General features: G+C 35.6%; 1 long non-coding RNA gene across 1 annotated transcript in view; it reads right to left on the reverse strand.

Moving 5' to 3' along the window:
• Positions 1-16,138, reverse strand: part of LOC129146985 (uncharacterized) — a 216,428-nt gene that overhangs the window by 11,303 nt on the left and 188,987 nt on the right. Inside the window, exon 3 of the long non-coding RNA XR_008554433.1 lies at positions 547-693. This is a non-coding gene — a long non-coding RNA (uncharacterized LOC129146985). The remainder of the gene's footprint in view (positions 1-546; positions 694-16,138) is intronic.

Below are 16,138 nucleotides of genomic sequence, written 5' to 3' on the forward strand. Positions count from 1 at the left end.
CCTGTAATCACTTTAATTTTAATTTGTAGTCAGCAGTGGTTTGCAAATCATTTCTTGGTAGGGATGTCAAATAAAATACTAGTCAGTTAAATGAAAATTCGAGATTAACAACAAATAATTTATTAATTATTTTTTAGTAAATATTTGGAACAGAAAAATTAATCATTGTCTCTCTGGAATTCAAATTTAACTGGATCTACTTTATTTTTATTTGATGAATCTGGAAACCTAATCTTTGACATAGATTTCCAGAAACTATTGTGTAACTTTTGCTTTTCTTAATAATCAGTTTTACACCCATTTTTATAGACTCAAGTTTTTTTAATTTAAATTTTATTTTTATATTCCTCATACAATTACAACCCCCTTATTTTGACCCCAGTCCCTCCTTTCCCCACCCCACACACCCCATAGAGTGTCACTGGTTCATAGTTGTTTGTTGATTTTGATATTTTCTTTCTTATAGTTATTCTTTTTCCTGGTCCCTTATTTAAGTTTTCTAGATTCCTGCTAGACTCATTAAGTTTAAAACACAGTTATTCTTACCCTTTTTTCCTCTGGCACAGTACACATCCTTGTGAAGGTGTTCAAGGAATATTCATTTTCTGAAATTTCGACATGAGAACTTAAACGATGTCAGCCTCCATATCAGTTTGGAAAGTGTACAGTTGTTGCACTGGTTGATGTGAGACTCTAGGAAAATAAAGAATGAAAACAATGCAAGAATTCACTGGAAGGTAAATCATACCTCTAAGTCTTTCATGCCATAACATAATGTCACATGGAAGATAGGTACCTCTCACTATTTCACCAAAAGTGACTAGTTGGAGAGTGACTGTTACTACTTTCTTTCTAATGGTAAGATATTCATATTCCTATATTACATTTGGTTTATGCAATATTTCTACTGAGGGAGCATTTTGGACCTATGTTGAGCAAGCCTTCTGTTAAGATGTTCAGAAGCTGTTGCTTCTCCATTCTAGGCAGGTCATGCTCTGCTGGGTGCGGTTTGCAAGACCCCTCATCAGGGGTTAAAAGCCATGCTTCATTAGTAGGCTCACCCCGCCAGGGTTCTCACCTCTGCTCTCCCCAGTTTAAAATGCATGCAGATTATCTAGTGGCTCTGATTCCTGAGTAGCATTTATATGCTTGATTTAAGAGAGTAATGACAAGGAGAGTGATCTTTAGAATACATTACAGACAAAATACAGGACAGTCAAGGAGACAGACCCCAGAAACAAAGCAACTTTAGAAATGGAATCTGAGATTTGAGGAATTTACTGATATTACCTCTGTGAAGCCTGAAACTCTTCAAATAATCCCAGAGTTACTTCTCTTGGGATTTCAGATAAGCGTTGGAGGGATGGTCTAGGAATCAATATTCTTTCTAGAAGCAAGTGAAATCACCTTCAAATGACTGAGTGGGTGTGGGTGTGCAAAGCTATTACTAAGAATGGTGGAGATGTAAGGGGCTTTTATGAAATTCCCACTATTAGGGAACTTAAGAGAAATAAAAAATATAAATTAAAAAGAGTACCTAATTATAAAAATGTTTTTTCTCATTGTCTGAATAGAACATAATCATTGTGGAATAATAATTGAATCTAGGGCAAGGAAGGAACTGAAATTACTCAAACCCCATGAAAATATAAGCAGTATAACAATTTTAGTGCATTCGTATTTGCATTTGTGTATATGTATATACATTTATATATAATAATTAAAAAATGAGACAATCTAACATGTACTGTTATATAACTAATGCACTGCTTTATAAATATACTTAACATTTATACTTAAAATTCATTTTTATATAAATGAATTTAAATATAAATTTATATTTATATTTAAACCGAACTCATGAACTGTTGTATAATATCCATTTTCTAGTTTTCCAAAATTTATTTAACCAATTCTATGATGTTCGACATTAGAATTATTTTGTTTTTTCTTAATTCTTAACATTTCAATTAATACCTTTGTGCATACATCTTTGAACACATTTCATCTATTTTTAAAGACAAATCCCTGTTATATATACTCACGTTTTTTCATACCTATTTCTAAATTGAGTAGCTTAAAGATAGCTCTGGGGAATGTTGTAACCAGAATTAAGATGCCGGTCTCCACAGAGGAAGATTATAAGGCAGAAAAGAGAGAGAAGACTGTCTGTGTGGGGATAATAAAAATTTTTGTGGGGAAATATGGAAGTTAATCTGGGATTAAAGAAAAAGCATTTCATGGTAAAAGAAATAAACCATAGATAATGTTTTGATACTATTGTTATTATTTTAAATCAATTGAAGTTGAAAGGATTTCCATGAGCCACCTGGATAGAAAATTATCCCAGTTACAGTTTCTGTACCAAAAAGTTTTCTCCTATCTAGATACAAAGAATTTGTCTCTGGTGGTGTTTGATTAGTAGGATGATCCTGTATAATTTTTAAACCTAAATAAATTTGCCTTTACAAGTTCTCTTTTTTGTACCAAAAATGCTATTACTGCTGAGTTGGTAAACAGCTTCTCTTTCCACTTTCAGTATATTCAGAGAAAGTAGAACAATAGACAGCCTTTGCTGCTCTTTTACAATTTTAACAAATTGCCATTTGTGTGTGTCCAGGCAAATACAAAACTCCTCCTTTAGCAGTGATCAAAACCTAACAACAAAGGCCTGTTGATTGACTAAGTTTTTCAATTTCTAATTAGCAAATTTTGTTCTTACCTTTATAGACACCAAAAATAAGCCCCTTTTACTTGGAAGCTAAAAGGCAAAGAGCCTTTGAATATCTAAGTTATGACACATACAAAACAAAGTCACGCTAGGTTTTGATGTTTTCTTTGGTTTAAATTTGTGCTGCAAACAAGAAAAAATAACACCACAATCATCAATTTCTGAGTATTACAAAAGGAAATTAACCTCTCTAAAGAAGGATTACCATCTCTTCCAGTGTCGGCTTTTCTTTGTGGAGAAATAAGATTTTTTTTTAAAGCATTTTAACAAACAACACAAAGAGGAAATAGTAATATGAGCTTTTATTTAATATGTTCAAATCATTATATCAGATATATATTTATAGAAAGATAATTTTTTCTTCACAGAACACTGACAACAGTTCACTTGTATTAACTCTCAATTCACAAAGAATAAACTGAACATAATGAAACTGAGGGTAAAAATAAAAAACAAAAAACCAGAAACTTGCTCATGGTCACATAGTAAGTGATAAAAACATCATTTGAACCCAGATAGATTTCATTCTAATATTTGTGTTCTTCCTATTATTCACATTGTACTATTATAATGTTGAGTATGAGATGGGGACTTCAACCTTTAGTAACTAAATGGATTCATTTTCCTTTGAGAAAATTTTTTTAAAGATTTATTTATTTATGTATACAAGAACTGGGGTACAGGCCAGAGGTGTAGGGGGGTGAGAGGATTCACCAAAGACAGAGTGTGGAACAAAACAGGCAGATTGACTGAAATGCATTGCGGAAGGGAGCAGTGGCCGAGTCAGGAGAGGTCTGCTGCGCCATGTGGGCTGCTCCCTGGCTGGCTGGGGAACCGAACTCATGCTGCAGAGGCTTCAGAGGCTGTGGACAACTTCATAGGTTGCATCCTAACCCCAGCGCCACCAGGGAGGCCCTCCTTTGGGAAATTTTTAAGTATAGCAAGTAAGTGTTACAAGAAGAGGTTGAGAAATTTAAATTTTCTCTACATAGCAAAAAAGCATCTTACTAGGCTTGGAATTATTTTACCAATGATATAGAACAATGATATATATTCCTGAAAAAGAAAATATGGCCAAATTTGCATTTTAAAATGTTGACTCTTATTCTTTGCTGCATGAATGTAGTATGTCTGAAAAAGCAATAAAAAGATTCTGGATGTGGTCTTGGTAATGGGAAACAACTGGGTAATTTAGGAGATATTCTCAGGAAGAATAATGGGATTTGATCGTACATTAACTTGTGGGAGTAACAAGGATACTAGACATAATTAACCATAAGTTTTCTACCTCAAAAATCTAAAAGGATTAGTGGTAGGTGTTACTATTAGCAATCAGGAGGTGACAGACAAATCAATGCACACACCCATCCCACACAGTCCTTGGCAGGGAAGAGCTTAGTCCTTTACCCATAATGGGATATTATTGGGAAATATTTAATATTTCAGTATTTGAAATTTGGAGATTATGAGATTATTATCAAGGACCTGAAGTTTTTTCATTCTAGAATGAAAAACAAAAATTACAGTGTCCTCATTCATAAAAATGCTCATTTCAAGGACTGCATCAAAAAATCCTGGTGAGAACTCACCGGTGGTGCAGCAGCGGGTTGAGTATAGCACTGTGAAGCTGTCCGCAGCCTCCGTAGCATGGGTTCGATTCCTGGCCGGCCGGGGAGATTCCCTCATGGCATGGCAGACCTCTCCTGTCTCGCCTGTTGCTCCCCTCAGCAGTGTCTTTGGTCCACCTGCCTGTTTCGCTCCCCGCTCTCTCTGGTAAATTTTCTCACCCTCCCATGCCTCTGACCTGTACCCCAGTTCTTGTATAAATAAATAAGTCTTAAAAAAAAATCCTGGTGATATGTGAAAGTAAATTTGCTTGGAAGTAAAAGTCATTTCCTCATCATAGACACAAGTCAATACATTGTACTAAAACTTCTTAAGATGAGGACTTTAAATTTAATCAACAAGAGAAACCAACCTGCATCAGTCAGCGTCCTAACTTTCTTCTCCATTAGCAATTTTAACTTGCTCTCATTTATATAATGTATCCATCCTGGTTAACTGCTTGACTTAGGTTGGGTTTAGAAAGCCACAAACTCACCTCGCTCTGTATTTTCCTTTTTAATACATATTGTTGGGTAAATTGACGGTAAGGTAAGGGCTTCAACCATATTTGAATCATATAAAATGAAATAAAAGAATAAAGGAAAATATTCTGATGTGCAGGTCACCTCTCTGATGCATTAAATCAGAATCTTTGCCCATGACATCAGGATATTGGAATTTAAAAAACACTCCCCAGGAGATACTGATCTATAGCCAGAGCTGAAAACTAGTGCTCTAAGGAACTGCCATTCTAGAATAATATATACTTCTTTCTTTCCTTTAATCTCCTCTCCTAATTAGTCAGAAACTGATGCTCTGCATATTAAGGATGATAACATAATGCAGCATTTATGTTCATGATCCTGGTGGATGATACACATTTTCTCTGTATACGCTACTTCTCAAATAAAATTTCTACCATTAAAACAAACAAAAATAGAACATTTATGACTGTGTGGTTAATTCATCTTTATTTACATTTCAATATTGGGTCACCACATTTTGTTTTAGAAAATATTTATCACAGAGTTTTATGTTTTACAGAATTAAATCTGCAATGTGGATCCATCAGCAGGTTGTTACCACCTCCTGGGGTTTGATTGGCAGGAACATGTTTTCCCGTGGAGTTTTGCCAGTAGCATTTGTGTACAACAAACAAGGCCAAGTTTCAGGAAGGGTTTGGGCTGGACGATATGACAAACACTTTGGCAGAAGCTTTCATTATTAAGCATGCCATTGTGAATTATTAATAATACTGCATTAAGAGGTCCTCGAAACATTGAAATGGTACTGTGAGTCTTGCAAATGCTTACACTTAATGTATTATTAATTATATCATTAAAAAATATAATATGCAAATGTTATATTGGAAATAGTCAGCCAAGGCCAAGTGTGGTGAGCTTTGCTTGATAATTTGCATGTTGTACACCAGGTGTAAAAAGTGATATATCAGGAGCAGTTGGCCTTGCTACATGAGAGAAGATTTGAGCAACACACATTCTAAGAAAAGAATAGATATTACTCCTAGAGCCTAAGTATGAATTCATAGGGAATATTTTTTAAAAAGATGTCATAGTAGGTTGATAAGCCAATATGGATTTCTTATTTACTAACTATGCAATTCTGATTTTCTCATTGTTCCCTTTTAAAGCAAGGAACAAAATCTGTCTCAACTCAAGATTTCCTTCTGTGATAATATTTTCAAATCCAATCCTGTTCCAACTTCACTTGAAAACATTAAAAAAGCATGAAACTGAAAGTCTTGAGGTGTACGGTTTTGGCACTGATAAATTAATATCGTGAGCCTCCATTTTTCTCATGTGGCTAGATATATTACTTTTCCCCCTCCACCATTGTATAATGTAGTATAAATATGAAAGCAGTCAAAATGTGCAAACATGCTATTCTTAGAATATATATGGCCTTAATTCAGGTTATATTCCCTGTTGGCACTTTCAGACCATGGATCACCTGTACATTTATGTGAATTCTCTTACTGGCTTTCAGATAGTCTGCATCTTCCCAAACTAAACAAAACCACATATCACACTAAGACTTGTTGAAAACCTGCTTTCTCCTATATCTATTGCCTTTAACCCTCTCTTCCTATTTACAGTCAACTTTCTTAGAAATTATTCTTAGGTAGTTAACTCATATCTCATATAGCCTGGCCTCTGTTTCCACAACTTTGTTGACACAGGTCTTCTTACTATGGTCACTAGTGATTTTCATTTTGTCATCAAATCAAAAAAGAAATATTTTCTTCTCTTTATCTTAATTCTAAGAAGATAACACTGTTGTCCACCTTTGCTTCTTGATATTTTCTCTTTGAATATACTTCCTGAATGCTTCCTGTCTGTTTGAAAAATTATTTTCATTCAAACTTATAGGTGCATTCTCTTTAACCTAGCAATTAGCTGTTGGTACAGTGACAAGTTTGAACCTAATCTATTTTCTTATCCATACTATTATATTACACTAGATATTGACTACCTTCCCTTCCAAATCTTTAGCCATAAAACTTTCATTATATACTTCTGTGTATTCCCAGTTAAGATATTCCCTCTCATAACTAACCAAAATGGTCCTCAAAATAAGCATGTCCAATTTATAATCATACTATTTCCACTAAAACTTTTTTTTAAAAATTTTAATTACACATTTACATTGGAAACTAAGTATATATTACAGAAATCTGAGGTCATTTATTTATTTATTTTAAGATTTATTTATTTTATTTATACAAGCACTGTGTACAGTCAGAAGTGTGGGAGGGTGAGCGAATTCACCAGAGCCAGAGCGGAGAGTAGAACAAGCAGAGTGAGGAAGTACACTGCTGAGGGGAGCAGCAGACGGCAGGAGAGGTCTGCACGCCATGTAGGACCCTCGCCTGGCAGCCAGGGATCGAATCCGCGCTGCAGAGGCTGAGGGCAGCTTCGCAACCCAGGGCTCAACTGCTGCGCCACTGGGGAGGCCCTCCACTAAAACCTTTTAATAGACTCCTGACTCTATAAATGGAACGCTATCCGTTCAGAAATTAGTCATCTCTCCTATCCGTTTCCTTTGTATTCTATGTTTAATTCATTTTGTTCCTTTTAGCTCCCTAAATGTCCAGATTTCAACCAACTCCCTGTATTTTCATGGCCTATACACAAGTCCAGATATTTTCTTCTCTTATCTGCACTAACAGTCTTCAAATTATTCCCCCAAACTTGCTCTGCAAACCTGTAACTGAATTTCTATACTACAGCAAGACTGATTTTATCAAGATAGAACTGTCCAATGATTTTATGTGCTTAAAATATCTTAATAATTTCACATCGAAGGGCCTCCCCTGGTGGCGCAGTGGTTGAGCACTGGGCTGCAAAGCTGCCTGCAGCCTCTGCAGTGCCAGTATGATCCCAGGCCTCCACCGGCGAGGGTCCCACATGGCACGACAGACTTCTCTTGTCTTGCCCGCTGCTCCCCTCAGCAGTGTATTTCGTCAGTCTGTCTGTTTCCCGCTCTGGCTCTGGTGAATTCTCTCACCCTCCCGTACTTCTGACTGTACCCAGTGCTTGTATAAATAAATAAATAAATAAAAATCTTTTTTTAAAAAAAAGGATAGTTTAAAAAAAAATAATTTCACATTGAACTAAAAATAAAGATGACAATTCTTAACATGACTTAAGAGGAAAATATAATCAACCAACTCTTGTTTTTCCAGTGTCATTTGATATCATCCTCACCTTAATTTACTGCCCATGATGCCAGCTTCATTCAATTATTAAAAAGACTTTATTTTGTGGGGGCCTCCCTGGTGGCCAAGGGGTTAACTCTCAGTGCTTCCACTGCCATTTCCTGAGTTTGATCCCCAGCCAGGGAGCTAACCTACATGGTACAACAGATCTTGCCTGTTTTGCACGCTGCTCCCCTCAGCAGTGTATCTCAGTAGATCTGCCTGTTCTCCTCCCCACTCTGTCTCTGGTGAATCCTCTCAAACACCTCCCCGACCCCTGAACTTCTGGCATATACTCCAATTCTTAGATGCATACATAAAAAATACTAAAAAAAATAAAACTACTTTATTTTTAAGAGTTTTGATTTCATAACAAAATTAAGCAGAGTATACAGAGATTTTCTAATACTCTTGCTAACTCATAGGCACAGCTTCTTCCATTACCAATATCCCCCAACAGAGTGATACCTTTTTTTATGATTGATGAACCTATATTGACCTACCCTCATCACCCACATCAATAGTTTATAGTAGGGTTCATGTTTGGTGGTGTACATTCTTTGTGTTTGAACAAATTTGCAATGATATATGTCCACCATTATAGTATTATACGAAAAGTTTTACTGTCCTAAAAATCTTCTGTGTCCTGCCCTTTCATTCTTTCTTCCCCATAACTTTTGGCAATCACTGACCTATTTATTCTTCTGGAGTGTCATGTAATTGGAAATGTAATATGTAACCATTTCTGCTTGGCTTGTCCATTTAGTAATATGCATTTAGAATTTCTTCATGGTTTTTCATGACTTGATAGCTCATATCTTTTCAGCATTGAATAATATTCCACTGTTTGTGTGCACTGCAGTTTACATATCCATTTACCTATTGAAGCAAATCTTAACTGCTGCCAAGTTTTAGCAACTACCAATAAATCTGGTACAAATATCCATGTATGTGCTTTTTTTGTGTGACCCTAAGTTTTTAAGTCATTTGCTTAAATACTAAGAAGTATAACTGTTGGATTGAATGGTTAAAAGATGTGAAGTTTTGTATAAAAATAGCCATACTGCCTTACAAAGTAATTGACAATTTTGCATTCCCATTAGTAATGAATGAGCACACCTATTTTTCCACATTGACTAAGTCCCTGTTTTTTTTTTTTTTTTTAGATTTATTTATTTATATACACAAGAGTTGGGATACAGACCAGAGATGCAGGGAGTGAGAGGACTCACCAGAGACAGAGTGGAGAACAGAACAGGCAGACTGACTGAAATACACTGCTGAGGGGAGCAGTGGGCGAGACAGGAGAGGTCAGCTGCACCATGTGGGTTTCTCCCTGGGTGGCCAGGGATTGAAATCCTGCTACAGAGCCTGTATATTGCTTCATAGTGTGGTGCTTAGCTCCTTGCACCACCAGGGAAGCCCTAAGTCCCTGTATTTAAGACACAAAATTATTTGGCTTTGACAACATGAGCTATAGTTACACAGAATGACAATATCAGTCAGCATATCCTATGTGACTCACTATGCATCAAGCATTATGCACTTGCTTAACTTTCTTCACTCATTTTTAAGTGTCATAACCAATTTCATGAGTGTTATTATTGTTAACCCCATTTTGCAGGTAAGGACATTGTGTCACTGGAAAATTAAAAGAGTTTGCCAAAGTCAAAAAGCTGGTTAAGAATCAGAATCTCTATATAGGTACCTGAGATTGGAATCCAGAAACTAGGTTCGGGAAAATCCTATCGTATTTCCTCAGCAATGTAAATGAATTTGAAAACACTTTAAGGTATTTGTTCTAAATACTCATATTCAGTTGACATCTATTGATTTAGGATATATTTGCATGTCACCTTTATTTTATTTTTTTGCCTTTGAAATTTTTGTTTCCTACTACTCCATGCTTCTTAAAATATTGACCTCCCCAAGAAAGACACTCATAGTTAACGTTAGCTCTCTTTACTATAAATTCTCCCATCTCTCTCCTGCTGTCCTCAGAAAATCATAGCATCTTTGATCCTCGGAGATCTTAAACTTCATAGATCCTGAGGTACTTTGGAAGTCATGTGTGAGATGAAAATGAAGGCCATAGTTCAGCATTTTGTTCACATAGCTATTTATGGATGAAAGTTAGACTAAAATATATTTCTTATGATCCCCTTACTTGGACTATTTTCCATATCATATTCAATCTAAACATATTTTGTTGTTCTTTTTTCCTGACTTACATAATTGTTTCATCACACAAATGAATTATAATTGTAGTAGACTTTATTTTCTATTTCCTTTTTAAATTACCAATCTTTTTCTTTAAATTCTCCCTAAAACAAATATATGCCCAGGTTGCAAAATTTGGGGTTCAGTCTAGTGTTGTAACATCCTATGGAGTGCTTAGCACAGTACAAATAAAAATTAAGGAATGTTAACATAGTTTTTTTTTATATACAGAAGTACAGAAGTTCACTGTGGAGGTCAAAGACTTGGGCTTATAACATTTTGATGATTGGGTTAGGAGCAACCCACATGGCCCAGCAGACCTCTCCAGTCTCTCTCTACTGCAGATTTCGGTAGATCTGCCTGTTCTGCTCCCCTCTCTGTCTCTGGTGAATCCTCTCATCCCTTGCACCTCTGGCCTACACCCCAGTTCTTTATGCATAAATAAATAAAAATACATCTTTAAAAAAACAAAACAGAATTTAAATTACAGGAGCCCTACTTGCATATTGATAGTACTAGCTTTTTTTCATAGATCAAAATTATTATATAGCTATAATCACCTTATCTTTGTTTTCTTTCTTTCCAATGACCCTCTTTGAAATAATTCCTTTGTTCTTGACACTTCAAATATCAGAAAAAAGCAGGTAAGGCATTTTATAGTGAGCATACAATGCAATAAAATCTGATATTCAGGATTTTACCAAACAGAAATAGAAAACCTCAGATCTTATCTATAGTGAAAAAGATATTCCTCTAATGTAAATTTTGAAAATAAACATTTTTAAAATGAGATAATTTTACTTTACTATTCAATTCCTTTCAACCAAAAAAAAAAAAAACCCAAAAAACCAAAAAGAAAATAATTACTTGATAGTATTTAATTTCATCATAAAATTCACATACATTTCAAATGGGCTGAAATAAATTGATCATATTTTCAGAAGTTCTCCAAATGTTAGAATCCTTTCCAGCTCTATCTATTGGAAGTGTGCTATTATGGCCACCTATTAGTATTGGTCTTTGTCTCCTGGCACAGCTAGGGTTTTGTTTTGTTTTGTTTTTGTTTTATCTACTCTTGCCTTACGTTCCTGTTTATCAATGACATGTGGTCTCATTAATTTTAAATTGCTAAGTCACTCCAGTTCAGATATACCCATTTCTGTCAATCAGGGTCATTACAATATCAATACACATTATGCAGGGAAGTGGGGTCATTAAAATGGTCATTTCTACTTGGAGCATATTATGTATTTGTTGAGAAAAAGGAAAATGAAAATGAAAGTGTTCCACAAAAGAATTTAGAGAAACACAGTCACTTCAGAGGGAATTAGAGGAAAAGACACCAATACACAAAACTTATATCCATAATAATTAAAATATGATGTGGGTTTTGACTAAATCTATATATTATATTAAACTCCCCAGTTGTGTGCTTTTGAACATCCAGCTGTTTGTCATTTTCCCCATCTTACTGTTTAGTTCTTAAACTGCCCCCTGCCTGCACCATGTACATTTTCAGTATGCCCCATGGATGTTCATAACCAACTGCCATAATATTCTACATACAGAGAGTGTAATTTAACTTTTTTTTTCCTCCAGTGATCTGTTAATGGATTAGTTTTACTTATGTCCATATAAGGCACAATCTTTGCTGCACAGTAGAAGAAAAAAGTAAACAGAAAAATACAACAAATGCTTGATTTTGCTGTATTCTTTGTACCATTACCATAGAGAACTAAATAGCCTCAGGGAGAAAATATTGAACAGGGAAATGATTGAACAGTAAGTGTTCAAAAAGAACTCTTAGATTTAGAGTGAGAATTTACTATCCATTACTCTGGGTAGAAGCATGCCAAGGAAGACTGCCTTGGTCTTAAATAGAATGCCCTTCTCTATAGTATTACATCCACTGTGGCCTCCAGTATTCTACCTTCCCCCAGCAAATATGGATGGACAAAGTTAATCAAATAGGAAAGCTAATACATTTAAACCTGGAAGAATGAAAAAAGAAATTAACAATATTTGAGAGAAAACTCCATTGTCCAGTTAGAAAATCCCTAGGGAAGTTCTTTAGTTAGTCTCCAGCTGTTTATTTTGATAGGACAAGTTTACAGGGTATAAACTATAAAATTCAGTTGCAGGTCTGTTAGAGAGTGAAGCTAAATGTTTTCATCCTATTTCTGAGCTGCTTCACAAAGAACAGAAAGAGAAATTGCAACTCTACTAATAGAGTTTGATCACTTAGTAGTAAACTAAAAGTCCTTAAAATGATGAAATATCCAGACACTGTGACCTAAACTACACATGCTGGGTGACATAAAGAATTGTAACAATTTTTTTAATCACTTAAATGAAAACAGTTCTCTTATAATCATTAAAATTATGTGTTCAAAGAAAATTTAATGGCATGGGAAATATTCACTGCATATTTTTTTAAAAAAGTAATGTTAAAACTCTTATTATGGTTTCAGTTTTGAGAGGTAAACACAAGGATAAATAAAGATAAGAAAAATCCACCAATGTGTTATATTTTGGTGAAGATTTAAGGATCATTTTAATTTTATCCCTTCTAATTACTGTGTCTTCCAAATACTGTGTATTTCTTAGTAAAATGGTTAAAAGTTTGGGCTCAGGAGTTAGATTGCTATGTTTAAATCCTGATTTAGGCACACATTGGAAAGACTATATTTAGCATGTTGCATTTTCCTCATTTTTAGAATGGCAATAATATTGAAACACTACAATAATCATAGCTGTGAGAAACTGAAATAATGTATATAAAGTACTTGACACAATTTCTGGTGCACAGAATGCTCAATAAATGTTAGCTATCTCTGTCAAAATTGTTATGAAAGTTATTTTTTCTTTAATAAACACATGTATATTGCCCAGTGTAAAAGGAATTATTGTCGTAAAATTAAGGGAAATTCAATAAGTCAACATTTATTAAGATTCAATAACTTTAACAGCTATTCAAAGGAATGTAAAGTCTTCATTTCTGTGTAAAGTGAAGGTGTAGTTGGAACCTTCAATTTACTTGGTGATATTTATGGTGGGTTCTCACTGGAAAATAAACAGCTGATTGAAGGCTATTCTTACAAGGAGCAACATGCCCTGTGAAGATGGTGTTCTGGGGTTTCACTTGTTTCAGAAAGAAGAAAAAAAGACACTTATTATATTACTAAAGAACATAAGGTAGTTTGACACTCATTTATATAATGAATTTCAGATTCGCAAGACACAATGTCCTAATGAAGGAAATGGAAAAAGTTAGAGATAACCTTAGTTCTGGAGTGGAGAATAATTCATACTTTCGTGAGGCTCACCTCTGAAATCAGGCTGTCTGAATGATTTATAATCTTTTGTGTCTGAAAATGACTAAGGAGAAGATATTGATACATTCCTATTTGTGGGCCATACCCCAATTAGCACTTTTACAATGTTTTTATTTCAAATCCAATAATAAAATGGGATTCTGACAATGACCTTCTTTAATAATCTTTTTTTAAATCTTAATTTGTGTGTGCATGAAAGGTAAAATTGCTTCTAATAAGATGGTTGCTTATTACTGTGGGAATATGAGAAAAAATTAGTATTTCTTTAAAAAGTCTTTATTTTAAAGAAAATCATATTGCTCTGCGACTTATTTCCCAATCATATACCACTACCATACAATACTGACCAAAGGCAAATACTTATCTGGTATTGGGTCAAGTTTCATGAATGTGTTAAAATTATTTGGTAGTTGACCATTTAATTTCCTCTTTTATTTCTGATTAAATAGTTATGATTCTTTTATTATGTTCCAAAAGATAACTTTATCAGATGTTTTGTTTCGTTCTATTTTCTTACCGCTAGATTAAGTAAATGTTTGAGTAGTAAAACTGTGCCGCAGAAGGACTGCAGTGTTCATCTATGTTGATCAAGATTATCTATTAATTACTTTTGCCTTTTAATATGCATCATAAATTATTTTTGAAAGCCAGACATGATGTAGTAGGCAGAAAGGACCTCTGGCAAATAGGAATTTAGTATTATGGTGCTACAGTGTGTGAGTGTGTGGTGGGGGAACATACTAGGTCTCAGTCTTTGTATGAGTCTGTGTCCCCATACTGTGAACTTCACAGGTGCTTCTCACTCCTCCCATAGATGTGACAGGCTGGATAGGGTGGGCTGGAGTTAAGTATTTCCCTTCCCTTGGGTTGGTTAGGTTTAGGTTCTGGTTAATTAGGTTCTCCCTGTGGTAGACCTGTTAAGAACAGAAAGCTCTAATGGTTATTTCCCCTCCTTTTGCTGGAAGCACAAAAGAAATTTTCTCTTATCTTCATGTTGAGACTCTGGAAGTGCTCCAGAAGTTTAATCACACAGAAGTGTTCCCTCTTCTTCCTCACTTTTATGGCTGGCCTCTTCTGGAGATTTCATTTCTCAGACTTGTCTCCACTGAGCTTCCAGCAATTTTTTCAGTTACAGTTTAGGTTTTCCTAAACTAATATTGCTTATTGCAGAGATTTTAGCTGGTGGGTTTCTACTCCAGTAGGTTGTAATTCTCTAGTCACTATTTATCTCTCTTTTCAATATTTGTGCTAGTGGTTTGCCTTGTGATCTCATTTCTTTGACAGCTAAAAAGGGATGTTGATTTTTCAGTTTGATTTTTTTTTTTTCTTTCTTGTTAGGACAGAGTGATGACTTGCAAGTTCCTTACACGTGGGCTAGAAATCAAAGGTGCATTCTCATTACTTTTTTGTTATCAAAGTGATACATATACATTGTGTAGAGTAAAATGATATTCAAGGCTTATAGTGAAAACCAACAATGTCTTTTTCTATCCCTCTTGCTTTTGAGCTCTCCAGATTCTAAATTCCACCCCCAAAATAATTTTCTATTCTTGAAAATTTTTTTTTCCTTTTTAAAAAAAGATTTATTTATTTAGGGTATCCCCTAGTGACGCAGGCAGTTGAGTGCAGCGCTGTGAAGCTGCCCGCAGCCTCTGCAGCGCTGGTTCTATCCCGGCCAGCGAGAATCCCACATGGCGAAGCAGACCTCTCCTGTCTTGCCCGCTGCCCCCCTCAGCAGTGTATTTCGTCAGTCTGCCTGTTCTGCTCCCCACTCTATCTCAGGTGAATCCTCTCACCCTCCCGCGCCTCTGGCCTGTACCCCGGTTCTTGTATAAATAAATAAATAAATCTTTAAAAAAATATTTATTTATACAAGAACTGGAGTACAGGTCAGAGGCACGGGAGGGTGAGAGAATTCACCAAAGAGAGTGGGGAACAGAACAGGCACATGGACCAAAGCCATTGCTGAGGGGAGCAGCGGGCGAGGCAGGGGAGGTCGGCATGCCATGTGGGTTGCTCCCTGGCCACCCGGGAACCTAACATTCACTGCAGAGGCTGCAGACAGCTTCACAGCGAGGCACTCAAACTGCTGCACCACTGGGGAAGCCCGAAAATGTTTTCTTTTTGAATTTACTGTCATTCTTTGAATTATTTTTCAACTATATATATTTAGCTTTTTTTAAAAAAATAATTAATTTATTTATACAAGCACTGGGTACAGTCAGAAGCATGGGAGGGTGAGAGAATTCACCAGAGCCAGAGCAGGGAACAGAACAGGCCGACTGACGAAACACACTGCTGAGGGGAGCAGCTGGTGTGGCAGGAGAAGTCTGTAGCACCATGTGGGACCCTCGCTGGTGGCCAGGGAATGAACCGGTGCTGCAGAGGCTGCGGGCAGCTTTGCAGCCCAGCGCTCAATCGCTGCGCCACCAGCGAAGGCCCTATATTTAGCTTTTAAATTAATAGTTTATTTATTGAATTTGGAAGTCTTGAGATATCTTTTGGGTAATGGAAAAATAGGTTTAGCTC

The sequence above is a fragment of the Talpa occidentalis genome, unplaced genomic scaffold (genome assembly GCF_014898055.3).
Source record: "Talpa occidentalis isolate TD23 unplaced genomic scaffold, MPIMG_talOcc4v2.1 talOcc4.5, whole genome shotgun sequence".
In the NCBI taxonomy this organism is placed as follows: Eukaryota; Metazoa; Chordata; class Mammalia; order Eulipotyphla; family Talpidae; genus Talpa; species Talpa occidentalis.